The sequence below is a fragment of the Tupaia chinensis genome, unplaced genomic scaffold (assembly GCF_000334495.1).
Source record: "Tupaia chinensis unplaced genomic scaffold, TupChi_1.0 Scaffold000033_1, whole genome shotgun sequence".
NCBI classification, from domain to species: Eukaryota; Metazoa; Chordata; class Mammalia; order Scandentia; family Tupaiidae; genus Tupaia; species Tupaia belangeri.
In genome coordinates this window covers 3,263,070-3,275,984 of record NW_006159463.1, presented here as the reverse complement: position 1 = coordinate 3,275,984, position 12,915 = coordinate 3,263,070, and the positions used below count along the sequence as shown (strand labels likewise).

At 38.8% G+C, this 12,915-nt stretch overlaps 1 long non-coding RNA gene across 1 annotated transcript; it reads left to right on the top strand.

Annotated features, from left to right (window-relative positions):
- Nucleotides 1–5,909: 5,909 nt before the first annotated feature.
- On the top strand, nt 5,910–11,562 carry LOC102487596 (uncharacterized). The gene is made up of 3 exons (XR_333266.1): nt 5,910–5,965; nt 6,569–6,787; nt 11,533–11,562. It is a non-coding gene; the product is annotated as an uncharacterized LOC102487596 (long non-coding RNA).
- The last annotated feature ends 1,353 nt before the right edge of the window (nt 11,563–12,915 follow it).

The window sequence follows — 12,915 nt, the reverse complement described above, 5'->3', positions numbered from 1 at the left end:
TAATCAAGACATTCAGAGCTGACTTATGTTACAGCTATTTCTAAAGGTACTCATAATTCTCCTAAGGAACGTTTCATGAAATAGTTATTTATCCTGCATTTTCTACTTCTGCAAAGTAGAAAGCATAAATGTACTGGGAGTCTGGTTTTATAATCTTTTGCATCTTGTATTTATTCCTGTTTTAGGGAAGCTGTAGAAGACAAGAGACTTCGTTTCCAGTCAGTGATATATAAACTTATGTCTCAAATGTTTCTTTTGCATTTTTTCTTTTTTCTTTTCTTGTGGATACAAATGTGTGTGTGTATATATATATACACATACATATGAATAACTGTAATTTCAAAGTTAAAGAATGTCTAATATTAAGTATTATTTATAATGGTCATATAAATATAGGTTTATAGTGCCATTTGAAAAGAAATGGAGTGCTAGAATCTCTGCTAGCCACTTACTAGCTGCGTCCATGGGCAATCAATTTATTAATTAATTTTTGCCTAAGATTTCTTGTGGGTAAAATAATACTGATTTCTGTATTCTAGTTGCTATTCAGGATTAAGTGAATTGGTATATGAGAGTGCTTCAAAAGCTCCTTAAAAAACAATGGAATTGAGGGGTCAGCAGGTAGTGTGGTAATTAAAGTACAGGACTCCAACATGGCTAACTATGGTTCAAGTCCTTGACCTGGTTGCTTGAAATTGCAGCAGGCATGTGTGCATGTGTGTCCAAAATCCCAAGGGGAAAATGGAAGAGAAGGGATTGCAGTCTAGTCGTCGCCCCTAGGGAGTGACTTCTCACTCTGACCCCCTTCTGTCTCTCTCTGGCAAGTGCAGGTATCCTATGGCAAAAGCCAAAAACAAACAAATAAACAAAAAACAAAAGAAGGGAAATGAAATTTTTTATTTCAGTACCAAAAAAAAATTGAAATCCATACACATTTTTTTATGACAGTCCTTTTCCATGAACTTGTTGAATATCCTGCATATGTAAAGTGCTTGCTCAGAAGAGTCAATAGCTAACATAGAGAAAATACTATATAAATGTTGGCATTTTGCATGAGAAGGAAAAGAAGGGAGTCCTCACTGTGTCTGTAGTAATGAGCCTTCTAGAGTGGGTTTCTGTTTTCAAGTACACACATTATCAGAAATAACATTCCTAAAAGTGAGGTCTCTTGGCTGCTGACATAAGGCTGGCTGATGTTCAGTGAGGTTGAAGAGGAGGAGCCCTGGCTCACTTGCCACACAATGAGGATTTCTTCTCAGCAATGATGAAACTCAGGTTTCTCTCCTCCCTGCAGCAGAGCAGACCTTGATCTGAAGGCATCAAAGCATGTCAAGCTCAGAGCTCTGAGGAAGGACCAGGAATCTGCAGTGTGCACACATGGAGAGAGAAGCCATTTTCTGAATGCCCTTGACGGGCATTCAGAAGAGCACTGAATATCACTTTCACATGAAAAAGACTCTGATAGTGAAATGTGAACTTTGGAGATACTGAAGATAACATCTGAGAATTCTTAGCCCTGTTGTTGGGAGTTATTTGACCCCCAGGAAGGGCAGAATAAGAATATTATGAGGGACTCAGAAGATGGTAAGCAAATCCCAGAGATCAGAAGAGAAGATGCTTAGATTCATACATGACTAATAGTTCCTACCAATCCTCAGTGAGGAGGAAGTATATTTCTATGATATGCAGGATACAAAATAAAAATGATAGCTAATATTTTAGAAACTAAGAGAGAGAGAAACAGAGAGTGAGAAAGCAAGCCACCAGGTCCAGGACTTGAAACACAGTCAGCCATGTGAGAGTCCAGTGTTTAAATAACCATAACATTTTTTTTTTCTTTCTTTTTTCCTGTTTTTGTTCCTCAGGAGAAAAGTGAAGCTAAGAGATTTTTAGAAAATGAAGTTAAATAAATTTAACTTTATTTATTTATTTTAATTTGACCAGAGAGGGACAGAATGAGAGAGAGAGAAAGCAAACAGCTAGGTCTAGGACTCCAACTGCAATTGGTCATATGGGAGTCTGGCACCCTTAACCACCATGCCACCTGCAGGCCCCAAAACTAGCCTATTTCTTTCTTTTTAAAATTTTATTTATTTATTGTTTTTCTTTAATTTGACCAGAGAGAGACAGAGAGAGAGAGAGACAGAGAGAGAGAGAGAGAGAGAGAGAGAGAAAGGGAGAATGAGAAACCAAGTTGCCAAGTCCAGGACTTGACCTTCAGTCAGCCTTATGGGAGTCTGGAGTCTTAACCACCATACCACCTGTTGGCTCCTGAAGCTAAGAGAATTTAAGTAACTGAATTAAGTAATTCAGTATCAGGGCATAAGTTGATTAGTAAAACCACATGTAAGTCTTTTAGCAATCAGACTTTTTTTAAAAAAAATAATTGTTTTATTTAACTTTATTTTAATTTGACCAGAGAGAGACAGAGAGAGAGAGAGAGAGAGAGAGAGAGAGAGAGAGAGAGAGAGAGAGAGAGAGAGAGAGAGAGAGAGAGAGAGAGAGAGAGAGAGAGAGAGAGAGAGAGAGAGAGGAGAGGAGAGAAAATGAGAAAGTAAGCTACCAGGTCTGGAACTAGAAATGTGGTTGGCCAAGTGGGAGTCCAGTGCCTTTAACTGCCACGCCACCTGCTGGCCCCAGCAATCAGGCTTTAATTTTTTTTTTTTCTTTTTAATGTTAGAGGGCATATGCACTCACAAGAGAAAGATAAATCACTCCCCAATGGGGCATGGTCACACTGCAATCCCTTTTTCTCTGTTGCTTCTAGTTGGGATTTTGGGGGCGCGTGCGCACACACACACACACACACACACACACACATTCAGTATATTTTTTCAGCCATCAGGGTGGGAAACAAACTGAGTACAGACATGTAGGATCCAGCTCCCAATACACTGCACTTAGTGACTGTGCTGAAAGGCCAGTCCTTACCATTCTTCATTAAGTCATTTGCAATTTCGTAAACTTCTAAAAATTACCCTGTGGATAATTTTACAAATACCCTCAGATTGTTAAAGGTACAATAGGACTGAAAGAATTTTACCTGATCTTAGTAAAGGTGCTGGGCCCCTGGACAGGGATAAAAAGTAAGTAACTTTATGGAATACCACCTTAATAAGACTTACGAGAGAACTGCAAAACCTTTGTGCAAGATCAAGTCAATTATGAGTTTATTTTTTATGCAAAAATTATTTTGAAATCCATGCATGGTTTTTTCATGATATGTTTTTCATGAATTTTTCAAGACCTGTCATACTTGAAGAGAGTGCTGTATGTATGTATGTCTGAATACACACTTTTGCATATTTGTATTTACACACACACACACACACACATGCACACACATATATATATATTTGCATGTCAGTGGTTATATTCATATAGTCGGATCTTGCTTTCTTTACACCTGATATGTCCTCTAATCAAAATTAAATATAGGGTAATCATCATCTTTCAAAGGCTAGAATTTTAGGAGCTCTTACAGGGCTTAATACCTTATATCTTTTAAATCTCTAAGATATGAGTGACTTTAGTGTTAAATTTGACCTGCCTGCCCTCATTACTCCCATCCATGCATATTATTAAAAGGAGCAACAGTAGATTCTAATTTAATGTTTGAATTAACAGAAAATGAATGGAATTGGGGTTTTTCACTTAAATCTCCTCAAATTAACCTTTCTAGTAAGGAATTAAGCACTTCATTTTTTTTTAATTCAAGTGATCTGAATGAAAGTATCATTTAAGTCTCCCGGATCTCCTCTTTCCTCTTCTAGTCCACTGAAGTGATCATTAGCTTTCCATGAAGATGCCAGCAATATCTTTTGCTTGTGCTTGCATCTGACACTGGAGGCATCCACTCATCTGTCACAGTGGCTGGCTATAATGTCTGGGCCACTGTTTACAACGTCCATTAGTGTTTACAGCTCTGCCCCTTTTCTCATGGTCTGTAAAGCACTTCAGACTGAGTTATTCTTTTATAGCAATCACTTTTTTATAGTGTGGATCTCTCCGTAGAAAACTCCAGAGTTGCGTGTGAAGCCAGGTGATACATTAGTGTTGCAATGCAGCACGACCCAGGATCCTGCGGTTTGCTTGTGGTCCCTGAACTACGCAGTCAGTACAGTTATCAGAGATGACCATGTCCAGTTTCTACTAACCAGTTCAGAAGTTTGGTTGATTTTTTTTTTTTCTTCAGATGATTCTGTTTATCTGTAATACACATTATCATTACAGTCCTTCAGATCTATAACTTTTCATGCATGAATATATACACATACATTGTAAAATGTGATTTGGATGGAGACAGATCTTAGGCTAAACTCTTTACCTATAAACTACTTCACCTTTAGAATGAATAGAATGATACTTAGTGTCCAAGGTGTTAAGCGATGCCAGGATTTGGTTGAGGTAAGAGTGGTGCCTGTGGAGAAAGAAGGCCCTGGCAGGATCCTGAGAGTGAATGTCTCTTATGTTTGGTGCTGAGCAATCCTTCTTGCCTGACTCTAGTCCCACGGAAATGCAGTGGATCTGAGATTGTATCCTACTTGCAAGCTAACAAATCAACCTGCTGCAGTGTCATGAATCCTAACGAAAGACAAAAGACTTCTGGGTCAGAGACTAAGGACTCACGATATATCAAGCAGCCTGAGTTTTTCAAGTTTGTGTCAGTTCCACTTGCCACCCAACTCTGCCCTCTGATGGCCAGCAGCCCAGGCAGATGCTCTGTGCTAAGTGGGTTTAACAACACAGCTCAGAAATGTCAAACCATAATAATCCAGATGTTTTAAATAATGGAATACAAGCAAATCTGCCTGACCTTTATCCCAACCAAACAACCCTGCCCTCTGCTCCCAACAGAGATACCATCCCTATCAAGATTGTTGGCTGGGCCGGAAGGTGGCATACTGGTGGAGGGCCCTGGACTCCCACATGGCCGATGTGGTTTGAATCTGGGACCTGAAACTTGCTTTCTCTCTTTTCCTCTCTCTCTCTCTCTCTGTCACTCTGTCTATCTCTGGTCAAATTAAAAATAAATAAATAAATAGATAAGTAAAGTTAAAATAAAATAACCCTTTAAAAAGAAAAGGTTGTTGATTATAAACAGAAACTCTGGAACAAAAGATAGGAGTAACTTGTATGCACACGTATGAGATATTCATAAAGAATTGTCTATGACCACAAGGTTTTATAAGATGAAACAGTGTTTATAAAACACCCAAGCCCAGACTGAGAGACATAATAGAGCTCAGTAAATGTTAGTTCATTTTTTACTGCTTTTTCACTACTCTGACGCATGGTACCACTTACTTCATTGTCCCCACAGTCGGGGTTAGGGGTTAATTGAGGGTAAGAACCACATTCTGTTGCTCCTGTTACGATAAAATATGTTCAGATGGTGTGTGACTGCTTTGTGTGTGCATATGAATCCAATCAAAGTCAAATCATGTCTTTTATTGACCACTGCTAAGTTCATGTGAATGAACAGTGGTCAATACTTCAGGTCCAGGTCCATCTAGATCCTGAATCAGTCCTTACCAAAGTAGGCCATATTTTAATAGTCTTGGCCTCGCTGGCTTACTGCCGCTGATCTGGTGACTAGCATGAGTCTAGTCAACCTTTCTGCTCTCTGATCCATTGCCCACCTTTCCTGGATTCGGCTCCATATAGAATGGTGCTGATTTCTGCCACCCGAATTTCAATAATTCTCTTTCCAATCAGCTTCCAGTTAGGTTTGGCTAATGGGAGACAAAGACAGAAACAGAAGCAAGAGAGTAGAAACCAGGTAACTTCTCTCACCAAGACTCTCTTATTTGGATGGATTTTTTTTTTTTTTTCTACAGTTGGATCTTCCTAAGATTCCAGCTTTGCTAGGCAACCCCTGCCTTTATGATCCCACATCATGGTGGGCAGCCCTAGCTCTGGTGTTTCATTAATCCCATCTCCTTCTGTATTTCTGGGACCACAGGTGATAGCATCTTTCTGCTTTTAGTACATTGCCTCTGCAATTCTGTATTTGCCCCTTTTTACTCTATGGAACTAGTGTTCTTTTTTTTCTTTTTTTTTTTTTTTTTGAGAGTTTTTTGCTATAGGGCGCATGTGCTCACTGGAAAGACAGAGAAAGTCAGAGAGACAGAAAGCAAGAAATCACCCCCCAGGGTGGATGGCGACACCACAATCCCTTCTCTCCATTCTCCTCTCAGGATCTTGGGTATGCATGCACACGTGCCCAGTGTGAGTCTAAGCCACCAGGTCCAGGACTCGAACTGCAGTCAACTACATGGAAGTTCAGCAACATAGCCATTACTCTATTTGCTGGTCCTGAGTGTTCTCTTTCTTTACTGGTCCCTATCTGATATATCTAGGTACCCATACATCTTCCCAGTAGTGACTTTCTCCAAGTGGCCCATTCTGTTCACCATGAGTCATCCTGAGGATTACTTGGTTGTAGAAAACAGAACATAATTTAAACTAGCTTCAGTAAGAAGGGGCTCAATTGTAAGGGTGTTGGGAACTCTCTCGAAAACAAAGGGTAGGGCATACATCTGATCTGCCTTGTCTGTTCCAATAGCTCACTTTCTTGAAAGGAGATGGATGTAACCCAGTTTCTTGAGACTGCTTTTGAGTAGGATGTTCAAAGCAAGGAAATGATCCAACCTCAGAATGTTACTTTTCAGTTGAACTATAATATGGAGTCAATCAACATGGATACTGAATGGATGTTTATAGGGCCAGCAAGAAGCAGCCTGGGAAGGCCCAACCTGCTAAGTAGATCTGAGTATGATAGTAGGTAAGTATATGCATCTCCAGATGGTTACTATGGTTTTCAGAAACATTCATTAAATATCCATATGAGATTTCGTGTGATATTAGTGGTTACAAGTACCTAAGAATAGACAGTGACTAAGAGAGTTTGAAATAGAAGCATGGATCTGTATTGACCCAGAGACAAATTTGTATTTTTTTTCCTCCTTAGGCATGTTTTCGTCCTAATCCTTTTTTTCTACTTTTTAAGAGAGATTTTTGCTTTAGGGCAGGGCACATGCTCTAGCCAAAGAGACAGAAAAAGATAAATCATCTCCTAGGGAGATGGCCATTCTGCTCCTTCATTCTCCTCTTGGGATTTTGGATACATAGGCACACATGCCTGGCATGAGTTTTAAGTCACTGGGTCTGGGAATTGAACCGTTGTTGACTATGTTGAAGTCTATGGACATAACCATTATGCCATCTGCTGGTATCTCTTCCTGAACATTTTAAAATTTTTGTAATTTGCCTCTTTCCTGGGAAAATGTGGTGCAAAACATGTTGTAAAAAAAATCATAGTTGGGATAGCAAAAATATTTAATCAAAGTTTGATGTAATAATTTTATATAATGTTTGTGTGACTTTAATAAAATGATAGTTATTACTGTCTTTATTGGTGGTCTTTATTGTTTAGTATTATTTTAAATATGTTCTATTTCAGCATCTATAAGTATCTCAACCTCTCAGGGAGTTTTAACTATACTTTCATACATTCATATTATTTTTATGAAGGGATATTATTTTGTATTTTTAAAATTACTTTGCTGAGGACATTAATTGAGCTGTATTTTTAACAACTTAATGTATAAATAAGATTTCATTTGATAGTTGTCTTCAACTGGATTTACCTTGGTACTCTACACTTGATAATGTTGAATTTCAAGGTCTTTTAAAACCAATGTGCTATCGACTGAAACATGTTTCCACTGTTTTCATACTTTGAAGCTGTAACCTCTCAGTGTGACTTTATTTGGAGGTAGAGCCTTTATGGAAATAATTAAGATTGTGAAGGGTTGAACCCTCATCTGATTGAATTAGTTTTTTATTTCATTGTACATTTTTTTTCCCCCATAGGGCACTAGTGCTTGCTGGAGAGAGGCAGAGAGAGGGAAAATGAAAAATCACTCACGCTGAGGAATTGCCATGCCACAAAACAATCCCTTTCTTCCATTCTCCTCTAGGGATTTTGGGCATGTATCTACACGTGCCTGGCATGTTTTTCAGGCCACTTGGGTACAGGACTTGAACGATAGTGCATAATGTGGGAGTCCAGTGTCTTAACCCTAGACCACTAGCTGGCCCTGGATTTGTATTTTTTTTTAAGAGACTCGAGAGAGCCCAGTTTCTTTCCCACATGAGGACAGAGTGAGGAGGTCCAAGCCAGAAGAGTGCTCTCCTCAGAACCTGACCACGCTGGCACCCTGATCTCAGTTCAGCCTTGGGAACTGTGAGAAATGCATTCTGTTGTTTAAATCAGTCTATGGGATTTTTTTTTTTTTTTTTTTTTTTTTTTTAGTGGCACCCTGAGCTGCCTAGGACACTGATTGTGCTGATGTTGCTACTTCTTTTCTTAGTTGCAAGTGGGGTGTCTGGATGACAGGAATGGTCTTGAAACATGATGGCTAATATGGTGAGTAAGTTTGAAGAAACAGACATTTGTTTGTGAATCAATGGCATTTGTTTTTCTTTTTTAGAAAAAGATTATCCAAACCTCAAAATGATTGCCTTTCCCAAAAAGCTACAACATGACGTTTTTGGCAAAAGGAATTTAGTTTATTAAAACACACGACACTGTGCTAAAATGCAGTAATCTTACGTTAATTCTGGATTAAAAGAATCGCATATTCCTAAACAGATTGAATGCTAAGTGGAGAGCAACTTGTGAACATATCTGTTACTTAGGAATTTTTCTTTTAATAGAATTCATTTCAGCCTTTACCACAGCCAAGTAGTATTAGTAATGGCTGTCTTCCAGGACCTAGAAATAGTATCATTCAATCAAAATGGATGCTATAATTCTAGTCTTTAGAACTGAAATCTGCATGTACACATTCAGTTTCTTAACCTTATGAAGAATGGGAGCAGAGAGGTGATCCATATCAGGTGAAGAAATGACACTAACAACAGTCTAACAACAGGAAACAACAATACACTTTTACAACTTAATATTTATTTTGAGTGGTTAAAGATTTACTTTACTTCATGAAGGGGCATGGCATTGTATCAATGAAAGACATCACTTCTTTTAAGGATAAATAATGTTTAATTAGCTTTTTGAGGAAGACACAGATACAGGGGCTGCAGAGCTCGGGTCAACTTGCTCCTGCTCCTGGCTCATTGCTGTTTGCTCTCATGAGGAACAAGTTGGTCAGGAAGTCGTGCCATAACCATGGCTTTTAAAGATCCTAGAGGAGCTGTGAAAAATTACTTTCAGGAAAAAGACTGACTACTGAAGATTTTCTGCTGAGACTTCACCCTCCAGATCACAATCTAGAAAGTGGAAAAGTAGAAACTCAGATCTTTCGAGATGCTTATAGAACTTGAGCTGTGAAAAATTACTTTCAGGAATAAGATTGACTACTGAAGATTTTCTGCTGAGACCTCACACTCCAGATCCCAATCTAGAAAGTGGTAGGGCCTTTGTATCCTTCTCTCTGTCTCTCTCTGCTGCTCTCTTTAAATTTTTAAAATTTTCTTAGATTTTATTTTTTTAAAGGTATTTTCTTGGCTCTCAGCCCCTTTATGTTGCTAATTCTTCTCTCTGTCCCATTTAGGAGAGGCAGAAACTCAGATCTTCTGAGATACTTACTGGACTTGAGCTGGGAAAAATTACTTTAGCGCAGCACCTGCATGCCATACGGTTTTCATTTTTTTAAAGAAAAAACAAAATGTTTATTGTCTTTTAATAATTTTTTCTTCTCTTTCTCTGTATTCTTTTCCTTTTTCTTCTACCCTCATCACCTTGCTGTTCAGCCTTCACGCACTGAGTTCTAGACAGGTTTAAGTGAACCATAGCCAAATATCTGAATACTATTAGAGTCAGAATATTCCTCAATTCCCACTGAACTGATGCACAAAGGGAGAAAAACGGAATGGCAGAGAGATTGCAGATCATCTCTACCAGCAAGCCACTGAATGCTAAAATTGAACTTCAAGAAATTAGGAATAAATGTATAACACATCAGATGACCAGAAATCACCACAGGGCACAAGATTTATGAGAAACCAAGAAAATATCTCTTTTCCAAGGGGAAAGAATAACTCCTCTTCATCCACAGACAGTACAATGGAACTTGCAGAAATGTCTGAATGTAGAATTTAGAATATTCACAATGACAAAACTAACAGAGATGCAAGAGAAGAGAGACAATGAACTCCAGAAGAGGCAGGAGAAAAGAGCCAATGAGTTCCAGGAGGTGAGGAAGTTCTTGCATGATCTGAAAGAGGAAATACACATAACAGAAAAGAATCAAACAGAACTGTTAGAGATGAAGGCTGTAATACGGGAAATCACAACCTCTTTTGAAAGTATTAAAAGCAGACTAGATCAGACAGAAGATCAAATCTTAGATATAGAAGAAAGAATCTCTGGCCTAGAAAAATCTACCACGAAGACTGAGGAAATAGCCCCCCAAAATGAGAATAATATATGAGAAACACTAGATACATTAAACGTCCAAACATCTGGATAATCGGTATCCCAGAAAGTGAAGAGACTCATAAGGGCATTGAAAATCTATTCCATGAAATCTTGGAAGAAAACTTTCAATCCTAGAGAGGCATCCAAAGATCCAGACTCAAGAAATACAAAAGATCCCAAATAGAATCAACCCAAGAAAATCTTCTGCAAGACACATCATAGCCAGATTGACCAAAACCACAGACAAAGACAAGATACTATGATTGGTAAGAGAGAAGCATCAAGTTACTTAAAAAGGATATTTCATCAGGCTAACAGTGGACCTTTCATTTGGAAACAATGTGAGCCAGGAAAGAATGAGAAAATATATTCAAAGTATTAAGTGAAAAACAATTTCAACCAAGAATATTATACCCAGCAAGATTATCTTTCAAAATATGGGAAGAAAAATCAAGAATATTCTCAGGGGACCAGCAGTTGACATAATGGCTATGTTGCTGGACTCCCATGTAGCCAACCATGGTTCGAGTCCCAGACCTGGTGGCTTAAATTCACGCCGGGCACGTGTGCATGCATGCCCAAGATCCAGAGAGGAGAATGGAGGAGAAGGGATTGCAGCATGGTTATCTCCCCTGGTGGATGATTTCTTGTTTTCTGTCTCTCTGTCTCTGTCTTTCTGTAAAGTGCACATGCCATAGAGCAAAAACCTCTCCACAAAGAAAAAAAAAACAAAAAACAAAAAAACATTCTCAGATTAAAAAAACCTGAAATAATTTACTGGCACCAGGCCAGCTTTCCAAGAATTATGAATGGAGTATTATACCAGGAAAACTAGATACAGATACATAGAATTAAGAGTTCAAAAACAACCAAGACAATGGTCAATTCAATGGTATGGACAATTATTCATATTCAATGTTTCAGATGCCCTGGAGACTTCATATTGTTTTTTAGCCTCCTCCCTATCTGATAGTTGGGCTAATTTCCCCATGTACCTAATTTAGCACATTTATGAGGAGAGATGGCATTGTATCTTAGAGAATCACATGCAGTCATTTCTTTATCTTTTTTTTCTTTTTTCTTTCCAGTGGGTGCATGCACATGCCAAAAAGGGAAGGAAAATAAGAAAGCGTCCCTCAGGTAATGGTCACACTATAATCCCTTTTCCAGTTCTCCCTTCTTTTGGAATTTTGTGCACACGTATACACACCCAGCATATTTTTCAAACCTCTGGGTCCACTGGTCTGCAACTTGAATCATGCAGTCTACCATGAGGGGGGTCCAGCCGCCTTAATCTCCATGCCATGGGCTGGTCCTGGAGTCCTTTTAAAATCAAAATTGACTGAAATGTACATGTCTAAGTAACTACTGTGTGCCTATCACTGCTTCTGGCTGGACCTACTATGAAGAGCAGTAAGACCTCAATTTTCTGTTCTCAAGGAACTAAATGACTCTTAGGGAAAGCAAACTTACACGCACAAATAGCCTTGGGTAGCGATAGGACTGCTTGGTGTAGACTGAGTATGGAACCAACTTGCTTCAGAGTCTACCTGGAAGAATGTTGTGGCTCACACATGCCATATTAAAGACACATTCTCCCTTGTTGGTTTGATGCAAATAACAAGACATCTCTACCAAAAGAGGTCAATCTTTCTTTGCTGTCCAATGATTTTTAGCATATCCCTTAAACAAAGTCTGGTTTCACATGAATGAGAACAAAATGTGTTTTTCTCTCTACTCTAAGCACCTCTCTATCCATCTTTCCATACATTCCCCTACCCTCACTATTTCATAAAACTCCCTGGTACCTTCATACTGCCGTTGTTTCATGGGATAATAAAGTCCCCAAGCACAGACTCTCTAGTCTTCCTGTAAGAAGTTGTATAGTAAATATAGTAAACATTTAGGCTTCGTGGGACACATTGGTCTGTTACATAACCTTCTTTGTTTACAGCTTTTAAAATATATAAACTATGTGTAGCTCTCTGGGTGGTACAGACCAGCCAGCAACTCTGTTCCCCCTTCCGGCTCTCTGAGGTTTGTCAAAACACAGATTTGTGGGTCTCACCCAAGTTCCTGATTCAATTTTATGGGGTGGCACCTGAGAATTGGGATTTCTAACAAGCTTCCAGGTTATGATGACACTGCTGGTCCTGAAACTGGGTTTGAGCACTATCCTACAGCAGCAGTTTCTCATCATGACGGTATCTTAAAATCATGTAAGGAATTAAAATCAAAACAAAACAGAACTCCAAGAATTTGCTTTTTAGGCTTCATCCTGGAGCAAAATAATTTTTTTCTCATAGTTTTAAATGGTTAATATTCATCCAAGCCCTATCCCCAGTGCTTTGTGTATAAACACACACAGGTGGGCATGCACACACACACACACACACACACACACACACACACACACACGCCTCTACATGCCTCCTTGAATTTTTGTTTATTTCTTGAGCAGAGAGACCCAC